The following is a 19,914-nucleotide window of genomic DNA, read 5'->3' as shown; positions in this document are numbered from 1 at the left end:
TTATTGCACAGTTCACAATATAGCCGGTGATTATACAGCCAACCATGTTAAGATGAATATCGACTATGCAGACAAAAACATCGATTTTGTCCCCAACCACAAATGAAACAAGAAAGACAAACATATTCACCACCATATAAAGGTTGTGTTTACTCTGTGGTGCAGTCATGAGGGCTCATATCACTCTCAGTGTGTTAAATACAGAATTCATAACATTTCTGGTGGCATCACACATGAAGTATAGGACACAACACCATAAACGTCCTGCACTCATGAGCCATTTGTGCCACATACGTAACAGAAAGGCCACTTTTAAAGCTATTCAGATATTCAATCATGTTTGCCCTTTTATTTATTTTTTTTCTTTTTTTGAGACAGAGTATTGTTCTGTAGCCTAGGCTGCAGTGCAGTGGTGAGATCTTGGCTCACTGCAACCTCTGCCTCCCAGGTTCAAGCGATTCTCCTGCCTCAGCCTCCCAAGTAGCTGGGATCACAGGCATTGGCCACCATGCCTGGCTAATTTTTTGTATTTTTAGTAGAGATGGGGTTTCACCATGTTGGCCAGGCTGGTCTCGAACTCCTGACCTAAAGTGATCCACCCACCTTGGCCTCCCAAAGTGCTGGGATTACAGGCATAAGCCACCGTGCCAGCCTGCCTTTTCAAAATTATTACCACACTAGTTCACATTGAAGGTAAAAACAACAGTTAGAATCTCTTACTAACAACACATTTTGACTTCAAGCTCAGACAAAGCTGTTGGTTACAAGTTCTGTTGAATTTTTTTGTCAAATTTAAGAAGTCTATAGGACAACACAAAACCATCCCTGGTAATGTATTTGCAATTTGGTCTTCAAAAGCTGTAAAGAGTGACAAAGAAATTAAAAAAAAATACTGAGTTAAAAACCATTAAAAGTATTTATTAATAATTGTTTTTAAATATCACTTATTTGAGACAGCAGAAACCAAAGAGTTTTCCTTAGAATTCTCACTTAGCTTGTATTTCACAAAAGTGAAATCTGCTTTAGAACTCAGATTTTTACCATCTGTATGGAGTGTAAAGACAAAAGGAAGCCCAACAAAACCAAAGGCCCAATGGTGTCTATTCCCAGGGCCAAGGTATTAGCCCAGGCTAACCCACCTGCCCTGTGCTGAGTAGCTGGATACGCTTGTCAGTGCTCAGAGTCATGCACGTGAATTAGTGGGTCAGGCACCAAGGTGCCTTTATTCATTCATTTCTCAAATTCAACTCCCTTCAATTCCTGACTCTGTTTAATAGGTCAAAGGATGCTATTCATCTTTATTTGGTGCCAGATTATTATTTTTTAATCCTTACATCTACACCTTGAATGTAAACTGCAATATCCAGCACAATATTGTCAGACAGAGGTGCTGTATGGTTACTTAGCTTCATTACTGCCTGGCTAATGCTTAATATGCTTCATCCTTTACAGCTGAAAGAAGGATATTCACTGTATTTAACCAGCCATACTGCATTTAGATGTAAACAGCTTTTATGGGCTATTTGCCCAGAAACTTTCAGTAAACTACCAAGTTGAGGCCCTGATTTTATTTTGGTCAGTATGTGCAAATATTCACATGCAGTTACCCAGAAAGAAGAAAAACTGGTTAACAAGAAACCTACCATCATGCCAGATGCTGGAAATAAATCTTTACAGAAAGGGTTTTAAGATTCATAATCCACTTTTTCAGTCTGTCTCTTATATTTCATTAGTCAATTGGAAGTGGCATATGAATCATTTTGCTTTATCTGGAAAAAATATTTTCACATTTTCCAATTCCTTTGACAAAGAAGTTTTCGTCTATTAAGGGATGAGAATGCTATTTGGCTATTGCCTACTTTTAGAATTCAAACTAACTCTTCAAATGTCTTCATTTAGAGCATATTCTCTCAAACTATCTTATTGTTTTACTAACACAACGGTAAAATTGGGTTTCCAAAATGTCAAAACCCTAATGGAGTCTCTATTTCCAAAGGTAAAATAAAAGACAGCCAACACTGTGAAGTGAAAACTATCCTGAGCCTTTTTCCCACTCTGAAACATTTAGAAACTAGGGGGAAAAAAAGTGGGATTGCATTAACAGACTTCCAAAACAAAATGTTATGGAAGTGTTTATCTTTTAAAAGGAGAGTTTTAAGAGAATAGGATGCTTGAGTATGACCAACTCCTGCTCAACAGGAAAAATAACCACAGACCTTTGCTGAGATGGCCCCAATAATTCCAAGAAACCAAGCTAACCAGAATTTGATCTATACACAATTAGTATGAAAATTTCTTAACAAGATGGAACACCTATAACAACATTTAAGTCCCTTCATCTTTCGGCAATGAAATAAGTGAAATCAACATAAGGATATTTTGGAAGCGTTGAAGGTCACAGTCAGAATCAAACAGAAAACTTTCAAACCTAGAAAGCAAAATGGGAACTTTCATAACTCCTTGATCTACCGTATCTAAACAGAAATAGTATCATGACTATCCAATAGGTACTTAGTTTCAAAACAAATACAAGCAATTTATCATGAAAAGCCTACACCTAATAAGCTGTTTTTCTTCTTTGTTCTGCCCCATTGTCATATGCTTGAGCTTAATGAAGACTATCCTCTGCAGCTGCTCCTGAAGGCAGAGAAGCAAGCAATGGAGTAACAAAGGAAGCCTGAGGAGCCCCTGGTCCCCGAGGACCTTCTCTCTGGCCGTTCACAGCCACTTATGTTTCAATGCAGATTTCAAGACTGGTTTGAGAAAAATAATCCTATTTTGGGGATTAGGTTCCCTGTCAAAGGCCATCAGATGGACAGCTATTTATCAGGCACTTAGCCTAAGGCTCTTAGGTAATGATAAAAAAAAAAAAAAAAAAAAAAACACAAAGAAACAAAAAACAGAAAACAAAACAAAAAAATCCCTCATATTTTCCTACTGGAATCTTTTATTCTGTTTTATTGAGGCTTAAGCAAAACAGCTTTGCCCATAACTCACTGTGGCCTGGAGTTATGACACCAACTTGTATTTGGCCAACTAAGAAAGAGGCCAAACTACATTCTTCTTAGAAGGCCTATTCAGTTGATAAATGGCACTTAACTGTTGGTTTTTTTCATATAACCTTTACTCATAAGTTGCATTGATTATGCTCCAAGAGATAAGGGACTGATAGTAATTCAAATGGGCACGTCTGAAAAGATTTATCAGTTTTCTGTCCCGTTCCAGCCAGATTTTTTGGAAAACTTTGGGGAAAGACTGAAATTCCCCACCAATCTGAGACTGTATGCGAGTTTTTACATTAATTGGAAAAAAACAAGAATCCCAACATGGCACCCAATGGACCTCCACAGATAAAATTATTGACCAAATGAGCACTGTGAGTCGTTTCTGTAGGCAGATGCTCCTTAATGGGACCTCAAAGGCCGCAAAACAAGACATTACTGAGTCCGTTCTGGAAAAGAATGGGCACCAAGCCTCGATAATATTCTCCAATTCCATGACATTTCAGTGCCTTGAAGGCCTGATAAGTGTTGGTAAATCTGTCATGATGCTTGTGGTCTTGAATCAACGTCTGAACTATTTCCGGTGGAGTGAAAATTGCTTCTGTTGTCCCTGCAAGCACTGCCGCCATGCAACAGGTTGCAAACTCTGGAGCACTGACATGCTTGTGGAGAAGGCAGGATAAATCCTCATAGAGACCGAACATAAGTGCAAGTGTAGCTGTCTTCTGCATCAATGGGGGAAGGATTCCAGGATACAAGTTTCGAAATCCATCCCTTCTCAACTAAAATATTGCATCCCGGGTTTTGATGCCATACAGCTGTTGTCGAAAGAGGACCGTCTGAATGGGATATGTGATTGCGATGTTGTTGAAGGCTGCGCAGCAGCCACAGAAGTAATGCTTCATTTCACCAACATTTGTAATACGAGGTGATATATCTTGTTCTGAAGATGTTAGTGTTGGTGGCCTCTTTTCATGAGCTTCTGAATCCATCGTGTTGCTTAAGGTCTTTCGTTTTCATGAAGGACTGACTTTTTTTTAACCTGTAACACAATCTGAGCCTGGAGTTTGGCAGGATGATAGCTTTTTGATAATGTTCTCAATTTCTTCCATTGTTATTGTTCTGTTAGTTTCTCTCTTCTGGAGTCAATTTTGATAACTGGATTTCCGTCCTCCAGGCGCCCATCTCCCCAACCTGTGAAAAGCGGGGAGGGGGCTGGACAAGATCACTAAGTCCTCCTCCGTCTCTGACACTCCACAGTCAGGGGTCCCGAGGTCAGGAGGCCGAAATCAGTCTCCCCGGAGGCAGGGCCCCTTGCGCGGTGCCAGCCCCGCTCTCCCCCGGGCGCAGGCAGAGCCCAGCTCCTCCCCGCCCCTGCGGTTTCTGCGCACTAGGGAGGAGCCTCACCAGCCCGGGGCGTGACCGAATGATGGCACAGCCTCCTTCGCGGGAAAGGTCGCCCAGCAGCCGGATAAACACCCGCGACGGGCGGGAGAGCCGAGGAGGCTCAGAACTGATTCTGCGCGCGCCGCCTGGGTGGGGTCCACAACGACTGGGCCAGGGCAGTTGGCGCGCGCAGAGGACTGGGGTGGGCGCTTAAAGCGGTCGGCTGCCCAGACCGGCCATGTTGTGTTTTTTCTAAACCTCTTGTTGTGAACAAACAAGTTCGTTGTAGGGTGAGGTAAGGTAAATTGCTTTTGCCTTTCTCTCGTTGTGAAGTGGATCTCAAAATGCTGGTGTTTGGTTTTTACTTTGTGTTAAATGCTAGGAGAAGCCTTAAACTTTGTTGGCTCGGTGCTTCATTTGCTGCCTAAATTAGACAGGATCTCATTAGGATGGAAAATGTGTGCCCCTCTCCTCAAAAAAAAAAAAAAAAAAAAAAAAAAAAAAAGGTTTTGAAGCTCTAACTCCCAGCTTAAATATATTTGAAGATGGAGCCTCTAATTAAGTAATTATGGTGAAATGCGGTCATAATGGTCGGACTCTGTTTTGACAAGATTAGTGTCTTTATAAGAAAAGACACCAGAGAGGTCGCTCACTCTCTTAGTGAGCTGAGGAAAGGCCATGTGAGGTTACATAAAATGGAAGCCACGTACAAGTGAGGAGGGGAGGCCTCGCCAGAAATCGAATAAACAAGCACCTTGATCGTGGACTTCTAGCCTCTACAATTGTGAGAAAATTGATTTCTTGTTGTTTAGGCCATCCAATCTGTGGTATTTTGTTATGACTGCCCAAGAAGACTAATAGGATCAGATGGGCTTAAAATTCTATCACAGGATCCTTGGGGTGTCACTGTGCCAGCCAGAAAGCTGTGTGGGCTGCAGCATGTCTGTGTGAGTATTGCTTGCGCCGCCGCTGGGCTCCTTCGGCCCGGCCCACTAGGCCTAGCAGGCTGCGCTCCTCTCTTGCTACCGGCCTGGATCCCACGCCTGCTAAGGGAGAGCCAGGCACAGAGCACCAGGGGAGGGGTGTGTGGGTGAGCAAGCACGGGGTCTGGTCACTGCGCACAGCCAGGCATATTTTAGGAAAATCATAAGTTAATTTTAGCCAAATATTATGCTCTTACCATGGAGTGACCATGGAAGCCAAGAATAATACTATTGATAAAAGCCTTGTGGATATCACAGTTAGTTGGTATCAGTACACATTATAGAAACTTAATTTATCAAAGAGGAAATAATAATATATATAAGAAAATAACAAATACAAAATAAATTAAAGTGTAACAGATTATTAATCTCTGAAATACGGAGACAAAGAGGTTTTCTATGTTACTTCTATAGACAGATAATAAAAAGGATTTCCTCATGGAAGTTTCCTCTTTTGTGTTCTAAATTGAAAAATCATCTTCAGATCAAAATATTCCTGAACTTGGCAGTGCATTTCCAAATTGTTCTTGGTGAAGTTGTGTCAGTTAGAGAGATGTATACATGAATTAAAACATGAAGAAAGCTCTGTTTGGTGGAGAGACTAATAAGACTTTGAGAGAACTGCAGTAGGTAAAAATGGTGTTTGTAAAATCAGGTGTCTCCAGAATCTGGTCAAAGACCAACCATCACCAACTGTAGTGCAGAGAAACCTCCAGCACTGAACAGAGGCAACCAAGTAAATTCATAGCCATACACATAAAAGAAAGGTGTGACTTACAGGCCATAATTCGGCAATTCCTGATCTAGACAAGTATAAAACAAATAAACAAATACAAGACATAGGAAACTCTTCATTAAGTTTGAAACATTAAGGAAGACAAAGTTTACCTGGTAAGGATTAACACATGATAAGACTTTTTTATCTTATGAGCACTGGGGCCATCTTAAGGGACAGACTTCTTGGATCTATGCCCACTCTATAAACTACCTCTTAAAAAGACTCAAAACAAAAAGTGACAAGGAGAAACAGAGAGAAAAGTTAGAGTGTTGCTACTGACATGTTTTTACCAAGATAATAGTTTTCAATTCATGAGCACATAAGCAAATGATTTATAGAGGAGTGATTCCTCCATTCTCAGGAGATAAACTCAGCCATCAGTTTGAAATAAGAGATCAGTAATATTGTTTCTAAAGGAGTAAATAGTAAATATTTTCATTTGTGGGGATCATATTGTCTTTGTCCTATCTGACACTGCTGGTGTGGCAGCAAAGACATAGACATAAATGAACAATTATAGTCTGTAGGCTATAACTGATCTAGACAATAGAAATCATAGCTCAGGCTAAATGTGGGGCGTAATTTACTATTGTGGTCAGAAAGGTTCCCATATAGGATACTTATTAGATGACAGGATAATGCACTGTTTCTGAATTGAGGATCTTCAGCCCTGCCGAGAAGATCTTAAAAGGTTCTTGAAGTGATTTCCAGAATGGATAATTATAGTCTCTTCCACAAACCACCAAAACATCTGTTGGTTAAGCAAATCTTAGTTTATTAAATTTGTGCAGCAACAAAGAACACTACCTGGACACAGTCTCAATAGTGTCTCAAAGACAGGATGTTAGCGAAGGGTATTTATGGGATTTTAAAGTATTAGCTCAAGTGGCTTAAAGTGGGTCTTTAGAGATGGGGAACGTTTTGGAACTGAATAAAGTTTTTACACAATAGGATTGCTAGACAAAGAAGGGTGAAGATTTTGAAGACTAGATGGAACTGTTGTAATAACTGAGCTGTTTCTTTAGGTGTGAAAAATGTTGTCTGACAGTTGTTTGCTCAGATGTGAACAAATAGTTTTCTCAGATACTTTTGTTGCAATAATTTCTTTAAGCAAACAGTAAAGTTATTTGTTAGTTCATAATCCTAACTTCTTGGGTAAGGATTTCTTGGAGTAAACATTAAATTTATATAGGCACAGGCGCTTTTGTTTTTAAGGCAGACAGAGGCAGGGGCACTTTCCAGAAAAGTTCCAGCTTAGTAACAATATAAATGTTCACACTACAGTATTTTTATTGCCTGCCTACTTCCACTTCATGCCAACTAGTCAGTGGACTCTGTAGAACCAGAATATGTATTTTAATTAGTAAATCCTTAATAATGATAACTCTATTAATTTTAAGGATACTTTTACTTAAAAGGAAAAAAAAAGTAAATATGGTGGAGGCTATAATATGCCACCCAGATCTCTTTTCTCGCGTGAAGGTGTCATTGTAGCTACCTACTCAAATTTTGCCAGTTAACAAGTCTTAGCTGTAAGCTCTCTTTAGCATTGTCTCAGCTGTAGAAAACTACTTTTCCCAATGTCATGACTCTTTCTGTGGGCAGACCCCTCCAATGACCTAACAACATAGGAGTGTGGAAGTCCTCTTCTCAATTTAGGACAACTCTGAAGTGTATCCTAGTTTCAGAAATCCTTGTGGGGTCAGCTGAGCATTTGTTGCAACTGAATAGCACTCACATTTTCTATATTCGTAATCCTCATTCCTTTTCCTCCATTTCAAGAACACTGATTCCAGCAGCCCCTATACATTTCCTGTGTGCATTATCTACGTGTCATATTCCATTTCCTTTGTAATTCAACTTGAATGTTGAAGTCAGAAATGATCAAACAAGCAAATTTAAAGTTAAATTTTGGAGGTGAATCACTTGCTGCCTTAACAATGAGAAACTGTCATTGCAGGTAGGTGAAGTATAGACAGTTCCTGAAAAAAGATAGCTATGTAATTTATAAAAGTTACCGGTGGTAAGCTTTATGAACTAGTGGTATGGTTTATTTGTGGAGAAATATTTGCTCTGTTTAGATGAGAAGAATAGTAGAGTTGAAATAATGGCTATAAGGACAATGGAATTGGGTGGCTATAGCTAAGCTGTCTTAATATTCTGAGAAATGGGAATAACTACTAATTAAAATTAAGTATACTTCTGCTTGTAAATGTAGATAACAGAAAAAGGTCATTTCATTATGTAATTTTAAAAATCAGGTCAACTTTAAATTCAGATTTTATTTTTAAACTCCTTGCATAGCTAAGGATGCAGAACAACAAACTGGCCAAAATCTAAGGATAAAATACTTTTCTTGGGAAACAGTAGATGTGAGTACTTGCTCATCCGGGTTACAAGCCACTGGAAATCAGTAAGAAGAGTTCAAACAGAATATTTGAAAAGTTTTAAAAGCTGAATGTGAAGTGGTGAACAGTATAAATCTGTGACCTGGGAGTCACAGAAACTGGGGAAGTTCATACCCTTTTGCAGACATACTTACACTAACTCTACTCACAGATGATATCAGAAAGATCCCTAAAAAGTTTGATTGGAATGCAAGCTGGGGTTGGGTAACAGGAGCTGTATAAAAGTGCAAGAAATTCTACCGAGATCTTTCTTGCATACCTTCACTGTGAAGCAAAAGCCTCAGTAGGTAGGTATAAGGACAAAAAGCATTGTTGTTTTTAAGGCATTGGTAAGGACTAATTGCATCTGTGGGAAGGAAAAAGGGGGAGGGGGGAGCTGTTCTTAGGAGAAGGGCAGGATAGGTACTCTGCCCACAACTACAGTCCTTGGTGGGTGAAAAAAGTAAGCCTACAATCCTGAGACTTGGGAACATAGTCATACCTAAGACAGAAGTTTAATCCAGAGCCACAGAGAATGGACTCCTCCAGCTGCCCTCCTCATGACCAATTTAACAAGTTTTGAGTAACAATCAACAGTATATTATTCCTGGAAGAAGGACAGAAGGATCAAGAGAATGCAAAGGTCGTGAGGCAAATATAAAGGGAAGACCTAAATTTTATACTCCAACCGACATTGCTCTGAAAACTCAATCTATACCATAAACCCATGAAGTAGCTATAGGAATTTGAAATCTGTAGTTCACTGAGGGTACTCATAGCAACCAAAAACAAAACAAAACTAACATCTAACCCAACCCAACTCCTAATTAGATTACTTAACACCTTGCACTAAAGGCCCAGTAGAAGAAAAGCTGTGGCCATTTTCAGGAGTCAAGTTGTTTTTCTCAGCACACACAGGCATGATACTAATATTCAAACTGTCTGATGGAGAATTTAAAATAACTATGATTAAAATAGATTAATGATTCTAATGAAAAAGTTGCAAGATCAGATAGAAAATATCATAAAATGAAAACTAAAAAATTAAATGAAAATGCTACAAAAATTGTAAGAAAAATGTATTTGGAAAAATGCCACTGTCACAAACTTCAGAATAGACCCAAAATACCTAGGGAAATAATTAATGAATTTCAATATGAAGTCATTAAAAATTATCCATACAGAAACGTAAAGAGAAAAAAGGAGAAAGAATAAAAACCATAAGACCACCAAAAGCTATGAATCAATGTTAAACATTGTAATATATGCATAATTGTGTCTCAAAAAAAGGAGAAAAAATATTTCAATACCTAATGGATGAGGATTTTCCAAAATTATAATAAAGAGCCACCACAGATTCAAGAATCTCATAGAAAACCAAACTGGATAAGTAAGGGCACTCCACCGAAAATATCACCTAGACATATCATATTTAAACTTATACAAACAAAAGGTAAAGAAGAAAATCTTGAAGAAAGCTGTAAGGGGAAGGGGATCATTATATAAAGGAGAAAACTGTGAGAAATACTGAATTCTCTTTGAGACTATGTAAGTCAGAGGACAATAGAATGATATAAGTAAACTGGCAAACAGTTGGGGTTACCCTGACAACACATAACCCACAATTCTATTCCCATGAATATGAAAATAAATTGAAATGCTGAAGGAATTAAAGAAGGCATGCTGTGCAAAAAGAAAGCATAAAGGAGATGAAGTGACTACATTAATTTTATCACAATAAGTTTTAAAAATATGTTACTAAAGACAACTTATCATCACAATTAAAGTATCTATTATTATCAAGAGATTAAAAACTGTGAATACATAAGCATGTTAAAACAGACCCCAGGAATATAGTAAGCAAACACAAAGAATTAAAAGAAGAAATAGACAAATTTTGAGTTACTTCAATATTCTACTCTCAATGATAGATACATTTACTAGGAAAAAAATCAGCAAATATATAGAAAACATGAACAACAAGAATAAATAAAAGACATATCACCAAATAGGGCATGCTAACCAACTTCTCACAACCCTCTGGGATGATGCCTGGTTTGCAACACCAAATAAGCCCCCAGAAGGTAAGGGGAATTAAGAATATACAGCAGAGGATGGAAATGATGATTGTTCTGTTGTGGTCCTGAGAATAGCTGCAGAAGCAAGGACTAGAACCTATTCCATTAACCTTAATCTTCTAAGTACCTCAGCAAGAGAGGTTCACCGCGACCCAAGCAGAACTACTCCCAGACCTCATTGAAGTTAGTGGACTATAATTGATATTATGATACATTGATTAGATGTCTTTTCATGCATGAACTCCCTGTGTTATCAACACACTAATTGTGAATTCTGCCCAAAGACATTTTTGCATTTAAGCCCTATTTGTGAATTGTTCCTCTGAAGAAAATTACCATGATCCACATTATTACTCCTTCCAATAGTAGCCTCACCCATGGCTTATCAAAGGAAGGGTAAAATGTCCTGGTTATGTCACTTCAACTTGAAACAATTCTGATGGGCCATATCTCCAGAGTACTCCCAAAGGGTGCCCTTTTGGTTGGGAGTGCATTACAACTCATCTTCGTCGTTTGCTCGGTTCTTTACTTCTGTTCCTTCCACAGATGATAATCCCAGGAGAACTCCACAACAAACATTCTTCAGGCTAATGTATGTCTCAGAATCTGTTTTCTAGCACCTAGGAACCCAACTGGCCATGGTAAAGTGGAGAATTAATTTTTCTTATTTTCAATGTAGAACAGTACACCATCTTTTCTTTTTAGTGGGAACATTCTTTTTCTTTTTGTTTTTTGACTCATAATATTGTAACATACATTTCCTAGCCTTTATCATGTGTCAGGTCTCAGCTAATGACTGAAAATGTAAATGTTTCACAATTTTCTGTACATAAGCTTTTAACATAACCATTAACTTGAAAAACTACTTATATTTCTTAGGTCTTGTCTAAGAAAGAACTTTTTCTTTGTCACTGACATTGCATCATATTGTTTTATCAAAATTTACTTACCACATTTTTTCCATTTGTTTTAAGCCGTAGTCACACGTAAAGTCTTTTGAAATTTTGTTTTTTTATTATGTTTTTGAAATCTACTTTCTTAATATCTTGTGTTCAAATGTGACAACTCTTTACATTACTTTACTTGTCTATTATGAACACTAAAATGAAGCAACTTTTTTTCTATACTCTTTCCACATCATAAATCCATTTTTAAAAAAAATTTTTGTCACATTAAAAAAAGAATAGCAATATCCATTTTCACTTTTACTTTCAAATGGGTAAAGTACTCCTATTTTCCATCTGCCAGTGAATTATGTCTGACAATACAAAAATTAAATATATTACATATTTCTATAATATATTAAAAGTCATGAAATCATTAAACAATTTATTTTTATTTTTATTATGAATAATTGGGCACAATTTATAATGCCTGCCATAAAAAAATTTACATACTGCTTTTTATTTTTTAAGTTCTCATATACCTATTTTTAATGAAACTGTAAACTTTTTTTTATTATTATACTTTAAGTTTTAGGGTACATGTGCACATTGTGCAGGTTAGTTACATATGTATACATGTGCCATGCTGGTGCACTGCACCCACTAACTCGTCATCTAGCATTAGATATATCTCCCAATGCTATCCCTCCCCCCTCCCCCCACCCCACAACAGTCCCCAGAGTGTGATATTCCCCTTCCTGTGTCCATGTGATCTCATTGTTCAATTCCCACCTATGAGTGAGAATATGTGGTGTTTGGTTTTTTGTTCTTGTGATAGTTTACTGAGAATGATGATTTCCAATTTCATCCACGTCCCTACAAAGGACATGAACTCATCATTTTTTATGGCTGCATAGTATTCCATGGTGTATATGTGCCACATTTTCTTAATCCAGTCTATCATTGTTGGACATTTGGGTTGGTTCCAAGTCTTTGCTATTGTGAATAATGCCGCAATAAACATATGTGTGCATGTGTCTTTATAGCAGAATGATTTATAGTCCTTTGGGTATATACCCAGTAATGGGATGGCTGGGTCAAATGGTATTTCCAGTTCTAGATCCCTGAGGAATCGCCACACTGACTTCCACAATGGTTGAACTAGTTTACAGTCCCACCAACAGTGTAAAAGTGTTCCTATTTCTCCACATCCTCTCCAGCACCTGTTGTTTCCTGACTTTTTAATGATTGCCATTCTAACTGGTGTGAGATGGTATCTCATTGTGGTTTTGATTTGCATTTCTTTGATAGCCAGTGATGGTGAGCATTTTTTCATGTGTTTTTTGGCTGCATAAATGTCTTCTTTTGAGAAGTGTCTGTTCATGTCCTTCGCCCACTTGTTGATGGGGTTGTTTGTTTTTTTCTTGTAAATTTGTTTGAGTTCATTGTAGATTCTGGATATTATCCCTTTGTCAGATGAGTAGGTTGCGAAAATTTTCTCCCATTTTGTAGGTTGCCTGTTCACTCTGATGGTAGTTTCTTTTGCTGTGCAGAAGTCTTTTAAAAACATAACTAGTGAAGAGAGCAAATATATGGAAAATGTGATAAACATTTTGTTTAGTTTTCCATTTATCCATTCCTTTTTTTACCAATATTTATTAAGTGCCTACTATGTGTCAAGTGCTGTTAATAGGTAATTGGGATAGAAAAGTGATGCAAAGAACAAAAAAGACAAAACTTCTGTTTCCATGGAGTTTATAATCTACTGAGGTGAGACAGACAATGAACATCATAAATAAGTGAATTATGCAGGGTGTGGATTGGCAAACCTTTCTGCAAAGGACCAGATATTATATACTTCTTTAGGCTTTGCCAGCCACGGGATCTCTCATACTTTTCCAAACTGGCACTGTGGTGACAAAGCAACCCCAGACAATAGCTAAATATATGGGTATGGCTATGTGTCAATAAAATTTTATTCACAATAAGTGCTATAGAGAAATATTAAGCAGAATGAGGAAGATGGAAAGTACATGTGCCATTTTAAATAGGATGGTCAAGGAGTAGTCACTGTAAAGGTGATAGTTGTGCAAAGACAAAGAAGATAAGGGAGGAAAGTCACTTGGATATGAAAGGAAGAATGGTTCCAAGAGTAAGAATTAGGTCAAAGATTTCTATTAATTACTAAATTGTAATGTGACCTACAAGGGGTGATATTTTCTAAATTTGCACACTAATGATTGTCCTTTTCTTTTTGTCAAAGCTAGTGTCTGTTCTGTGTCTGTGCCATGCAAGTTATTAAATATTCAGACATCACCAAAGCTTACCACATAAAAAGCATATACCTCTATTTGGGAGGCTGAGGCAGGAGAATCACTTGAACTTGAGATGTGGAAGTTGCAGTGAGCCGAGAGTCACTGCACTCCAGCCTGGGCAAAAGAGCGAGACTCTGTATCCAAAAAAAAATGTGTATAAATATAAAACATGAGTTTGGAAATTTGGGAATTATAAGTTTAGTAAATAATTCATTATTGTATAATTATGTCCCATTTACATATGGACTAATTCACATATATAAAATTGACATGCTATTTATATGCTTTTAAATATTAAAAATACGAAATATTACATCATGAATAAATTATATTCCTATTGATAACAGAATTTTCTAAGAAAGTAAGCTAAGGTGATTACAAAAACTGTTTCATTTTATTTATATATTTATTTTATTTTCAACTTTTATTTTAGGTTCAGGGGTACACATGCAGGTTTCTTACATGCGTAAATTGTGTGTCATGGGGGTTTGGTGCACAGAGTATTTCATCACTAACGTAATAAGCATAGTACTTGATGGGTAGATTTTTTATTTTTATCTTCCTCCCACTCTCAGCTCTCAAGTAGGCCTTGGTGTCTGTTGTTCATTTCTTTGTGTCCGTGTGTACTTGATGTTCATCTCTCAAACACAAGTGAGAACAGGCAATATTTTCTTTTCTGTTCCTAAATTAATTCACTTAGCATAATGGCCTACAGCACTATCCATGTTGCTGCATGATTTCATTCTCTTTTATGGCTGTATAGAATTCCATGGTGTATATGTATCACATTTTCTTTATTCAGTTTACCTTTGATGGGCATTTAGGTATATTCCACATCTTTGATTGTGAGTAGTGCTGCAGTGAACACATGTGTGCATGTGTCTTTAAAGTAGGATGATTTGTGTTCCTTTAGGTATATACCCAATAATGGGATTGCTAGGTTGGAATGGTAGTTCTGTTTTAAGTTCTTTGAGAAATCTCCAAACTGCTTTCCACAGTGACTGAACTAATTTCTCTTCCCACTAGCAGTGTGTAAATGTTTTCTTTTATCCATGACCTCACCAGAATCTCTTATTTTTTGACTTCTTAATGTTGGCTATTCTGATTGATTTGTGTGAGATAGTATCTCACAGTGGTTTTGATTTACATTTCTCTAATGATTAGAGATGTTGAGCATTTTTTCATATGCTTGTTGGTCATGTGTGTAACTTCTTTTGAAAAATGTCTGTTTATATCTTTTGCTCAATTTATAATGGGGTTGTTTGTTTTTTACTTGTTCGTTTGTTAAAATCCTTATAAATTCTGGATATTAAGCCTTTGTTGGTTGCGTAGTTTGCAAATATTTTCTCCCATTCTGTAGGTTGTCTGTTTACTCTGTTGATAGTTTATTTTGCTGTGCAGAAACTTTAGTTTAATTAGGTCCCTTCTGCCAATTTTGTTTTTGGTGTAATTGCATTTGACATCTTCGACATGAAGTCTTTGCCAGGGCTTATGTCTAGAATGGTGTTTTCTAGGTTTTCTTCAAGGTTTTCTATTGTTTTTGGTTTTACATTTAAGTCTTTAGTCTATCTTGAGTTGATTTTTGTATATGGTGAAAGGAAAGGGTCCGTTTTTAATCTTCTGCATATGACTAGTCATTTATTGTGCCATTAATTGAATAGGGTTCCCTTTCTTCATGGCTTGTTTTTGTTGGCTTTGTCGAAGATCAGGTGATTGTAGGTGTGAGGCTTTATTTCTGGGTTCTGTAACCTGTTTCATTGGTTTATGTGTCTACTTTTTAAGCAGTACTGTGGTGTTTTGTTTACTGTATCCTTGTAGTGTAGTTTGAAGTCAGATAGTATGATGCCTTCATCTTTGTAATTTTGCTTTGGATTATCATGGCTATTTGGGTTCTCTTTTGGTTCCATTGCAGCTTATAGCTTTCAGTGAATGCTAAGAATGAGTACTCAGACAATTCCAGCTGAGCGGGGTGAGGGGCAGCTCTTCTGAGAGAGTGCCCCCTAGAATCCATCCACCAAGTATTTATTGAAAGGGCTTGCTACTACAGACATCCACCAGATGGCATTTTGCCGTCGGGTCAGGAGATACATATGGCCTTGTAAAAGCAGTTAAACTACATTCTTAGGAGACTGTTTTCAGCATTCCGTATCACACACTCAATTACTTGTCCTGTTTTCAGGGTCAAGGAGTTACAGTCTCATGCACAAACAACATACACACAGTACCTCAGTGTTTTTCTATGCCCTGACCTCAAGTGCCTTGTACAGAAGCTTGAATATATTGCTATGCAACCCCTTATATCCATATAAATTTTAGAATATATTTTCCTAATTCTGTGAAAAATGCCATTGGTAGTTTGATAAGAAGAGTGTTAAATCTGTACATTGGTTTGGACCATATAGCCATTTTAACAATATTGACTCTTCCTATCCATGAGTATGGAATATTTTTCCATTTGTTTGTGTTGTTTCTGATTTCTTAATTCAGGGTTTTAAAATTCTCATTCTAGAGGTTTTTCACCTCCCTTGTTCGCTGTATTCCTCGGTATTTTAATATTGTTGTGGCTATTGTGAATGGTATTTTGTTCTTGACTTGGCTTCCAGCTTGGATGTTGTTGGTGAATAGATATGCTAGTAAATTTTGCACATTGATTTTGTATCCTGAGGCATTGGTGAAGTGTTTATCAGCTCTAGAAGCTTTTAGGCAGAAACCCTGTTTTTTTTTTTAGGTATAAAATCATTATGTATGTGAAGAAAGATAGCTTGATTTCATCTCTTCCTATTTGGATGCCTTTTATTTCTTTCTCTTGCCTGATTGCTCTGGCTAGGACATCCGGTACTATGTCGAATAAAAGTAGTGAGAGTAATACTCTTCTTCCAGTTCTCAGAGGGAATGCTTCCAGTTTTTGCCCATTCAATATGATTTTGGCTGTGAACTTGTCAGAGATGGCTCTTGTCATGTTATTTTGAAGTGTGTGTCTTCAATGCCTAGTTTGTTGAGGATGTTTAATATAAAGGATGTTGAATTTTATCAGATGCTTTTTCTGCATCTATTGAGGCAATCATATGTTTTTTGCTTTTAGTTCTGTTTATGTGATGAACCATATTTATTGATTCATGTATGTTGAACCAACTTTACATCCCAGGGATAAACCCTACTTGATTGTGGTGACTTCACTTTTTGATATGCTATTGTATTCAGTTTGCTGAATACAGTATTTTCTTGAGGATTTTTGTATCTATGTTCATCAGGGAAATTGGCCTGAAGTTTTAACTTTTTCTGCTGTGTTTCTGCCAGGATTTGATATCAGGATGAGTTAGGGAGGAATCCCTTCTCCTAAATTTTTTGGAATAGTTTCAGTAGGTTTGTTACTACCTCTTCCTTATACATCCGGTAAAATTCAGCTGTGAATCTGTCTGGTATAGGGCTTTTTCTGGTTGGCAGGCTTTTATTATTGATTCAATTTCAAAAGTCATTATTGGCCTGTTCTGCGTTTTAGTTTATTTTTAGTTCAATCTTGGGAGTTTGAATGTTTTCAGAACTTTATCCACTTCTTGTAGGTTTTCTAGTTTGTGTGCCTAGAGATGTTTGTAATAATGTCTTGTCTGAAGGTTTTTGTTTGTTTGTTTTTGTATTTCTGTGATGTCAGTGGTTATATCACCTTTATCATTTCTGATTGTGTTTATTTGTATTTTCTCCTTTTTTTATTAGTCTACCTACCAGTCCATCAATATTATTTATTCTTTCAAAGAACTAACTCTGGTTTCATTGATCATTTGTATGGGTTTTCATGTCTCCATTTCATTCAGTTCAGCTCTGATTTTGGTTATTTCTTTTCTTCTGCTAGTGTTGGAGTTGTTTATTTAGTTCTTCTAGGTGTGATGTTAGCTTGTTAATTTGAGATCTTTCTAACTTTTGAGATGGACATTTAGTGCTAAAACTTTTCTTATGACTTTTCTTATAACACTGCTTTAGCTGTGTCCCAGAGATTCTTGTATGTTGTTTATTTGTTTTCATTGGTTTCAAAGAATTTCATGATTTCTGCTTTGTTTACCCAAAACTCATTCAGAAGCAGGTTGTTTATTTTCCATGTTATTGCATGGTTTTGAGAGATCTTCTTGGTACTTATTTCTTTGCTTATTGCACGGTGGTCCAAGATTGTGGTTGATATGTTTTTGGTTTTGTGAATTTGTTGATTTGTTTTATGGTTGATTGTGTGGTCGATTTTAGATTATGTATCATGTGCAGATGAGAATAATGTGTATTCTGTTGTTGGGTGAAGTGTTCTGTAGACATGTGTTAGATTCATTTGGTCAAGTGCCAAGTTTAGCTCCCAGTTATCTCTGTTAGTTTTCAGCCCCAGTGATTTGTCTAATACTGTCAGCAGGGTGTTGAAGTCTCCCACTATTAGTGTATGGTCATTTAAATCTCACCATAGATCCCTATGAACTTGTTTTATGAATCTGGGTGTCCCAGCGTTGAGTGCATATATATTTGGGATAGTTAATTCTTCTTGTTTAATTGAACCCTTTATCATTATGTTATGCCCTTATTTGTCTTTTTGATCACTGTTTGTTTGAAGAAGTCTGTTTTGTCTCAAATTAGAATAGCAACACCTGCTTTTTTTTGTATTCTATTTGCTTGGTAGATTTTTATCCATTCCTTTACTTTGAGTCAATGGGTGTTACTACATGTGAGATTGGTCCCTTAAAGATAGCATATAGTTGGGTCTTGCTTTTTTATCCAACTTGTCACTCTGTGCCTTTTAATTGAGGCATTTATTCTGTTTACATTCAATGTTAATATTGATACGTGTGGATTTGCTTCTGTCATCTTGTTTTTAGCTCCTTGTTATGCAGATTTGATTGTGTGGCTCCTTTTTTAGTGTTAATGGTCTATGTACTTAAGTGTGCTTTTGTGGTGGCTAGTAACAGTCTTTTACTTTCATGTATAGCACTCCCATAAAGATTTCTTGTAAGCAGGTCTGATGGTAACAAATTCCCTTCGCATTTGCTTGTCTGAAAAGGGTCTTATTTCTTCTTTGCTTATAAAGCTTAGTTGACTGGATATGAAATTATTGCTTAGAATTGTGTTTCTTTAAGAATGCTGTGTATAAGTCTTCAATCTCTTCTGGCTTATAGGGTTTCTATTGAAAGGTTTGCTGTTAGCCTGATGGAGTTCCCTTTGTTAGTGGCCTGTCTCTAAATGCTTTTAATATTTTCTTATTTCACATTGACGTTGGGAAATCTGATGATTATGTGTCTTGGGGAAGGACATCTTGTATGGTATCTCACAGGGGTTCTCTGCCTTTTCTGAATTAGAATGTTGATGTTTCTAACAACGTAGAGGAAATGTTCATCGACAATATCATCAAATACTTTTTCCAAGTTGGTTCTTGTCTCTCCCTCTCTTTCAGGGATGCAAATAAATCCTAGGTTTGATTTCATGTGTAGCACTAATCTCACATTTACACATTGCATAATCCCACATTTCTTGGAGGTTTTGTTCATTATTTAAATTATTTTTTCTTTATTTTTGTCTGACTGTGTTGATTTGAATAACAAGTCTTTGATCTCTGAGATTATTTCTTCAGTTTGGTCTATTCTGCTGCTAATATTTCTAATTTTATCATCGAATTCCTAGAGTAAGCTTTTCAGCCCTATGGGGTTGGTTTTGTTTTTTCTCTTAAAATGGCTATTTTGTTTTTCAGCTCTTATATCATTTTATTGGATTCCTTAGATTGGGTTTCAACTTTCTCCTGAGGCTTGATTATCATCCTAATCCAGATTCTGAATTCTGTGTGTCTCATTGCAGCCATTTCAGCCTGGTTGAGAACTATTGTTGGGGAACTGGTACATCATTTGGCAATAAGAAGACACTCTGGCTTTTTGAGTTGCCAGACTTCTTGTGTTGGTTCTTTATCATCATTGTGGACTGATGTTCTTTTAATCTTTGAAGTTGTTGTCCTTCGGATGGGTTTTTTTTTGTTTTGTTTTTATATTATTTGATGTCCTTGAGAGTGGTATAAAGAGGGTTCCGTTGACTAGCTTCATTTCTGGAAGATTGTACTGGGCCAAGGCTCAACCCAGCACTCCTGGGCT

General features: G+C 37.0%; 1 protein-coding gene and 1 pseudogene across 28 annotated transcripts in view; one reads left to right on the top strand and one right to left on the bottom strand.

Moving 5' to 3' along the window:
* The first annotated feature begins 379 nt into the window (after positions 1–379).
* The window catches only part of LOC472247 (eyes shut homolog), a 559,821-nt gene continuing 540,286 nt past the window's right edge, over positions 380–19,914 (top strand). For 8 of the 28 annotated variants that reach the window (XM_054685976.2, XM_054685996.2, XM_054685988.2 and 5 more), the window contains exons 1-2: positions 380–4,683; positions 5,201–5,335. The gene's annotated coding sequence lies outside the window, so the exon portion shown is untranslated. Of the gene's footprint in view, positions 4,689–5,200; positions 5,336–11,160; positions 11,256–19,914 lie in introns of all 28 variants that reach the window. The other 20 variants (XM_054685997.2, XM_054685998.2, XM_054685989.2 and 17 more) reach the window with 4 other exon arrangements.
* Positions 2,928–4,521, bottom strand: LOC129144284 (mitochondrial nicotinamide adenine dinucleotide transporter SLC25A51-like; annotated as a pseudogene).

The sequence above is a fragment of the Pan troglodytes genome, chromosome 5 (assembly GCF_028858775.2).
Source record: "Pan troglodytes isolate AG18354 chromosome 5, NHGRI_mPanTro3-v2.0_pri, whole genome shotgun sequence".
In the NCBI taxonomy this organism is placed as follows: Eukaryota; Metazoa; Chordata; class Mammalia; order Primates; family Hominidae; genus Pan; species Pan troglodytes.
The sequence above is the reverse complement of the archived record's forward strand: the minus strand, read 5'-3'. Positions and strand labels throughout refer to the sequence as shown.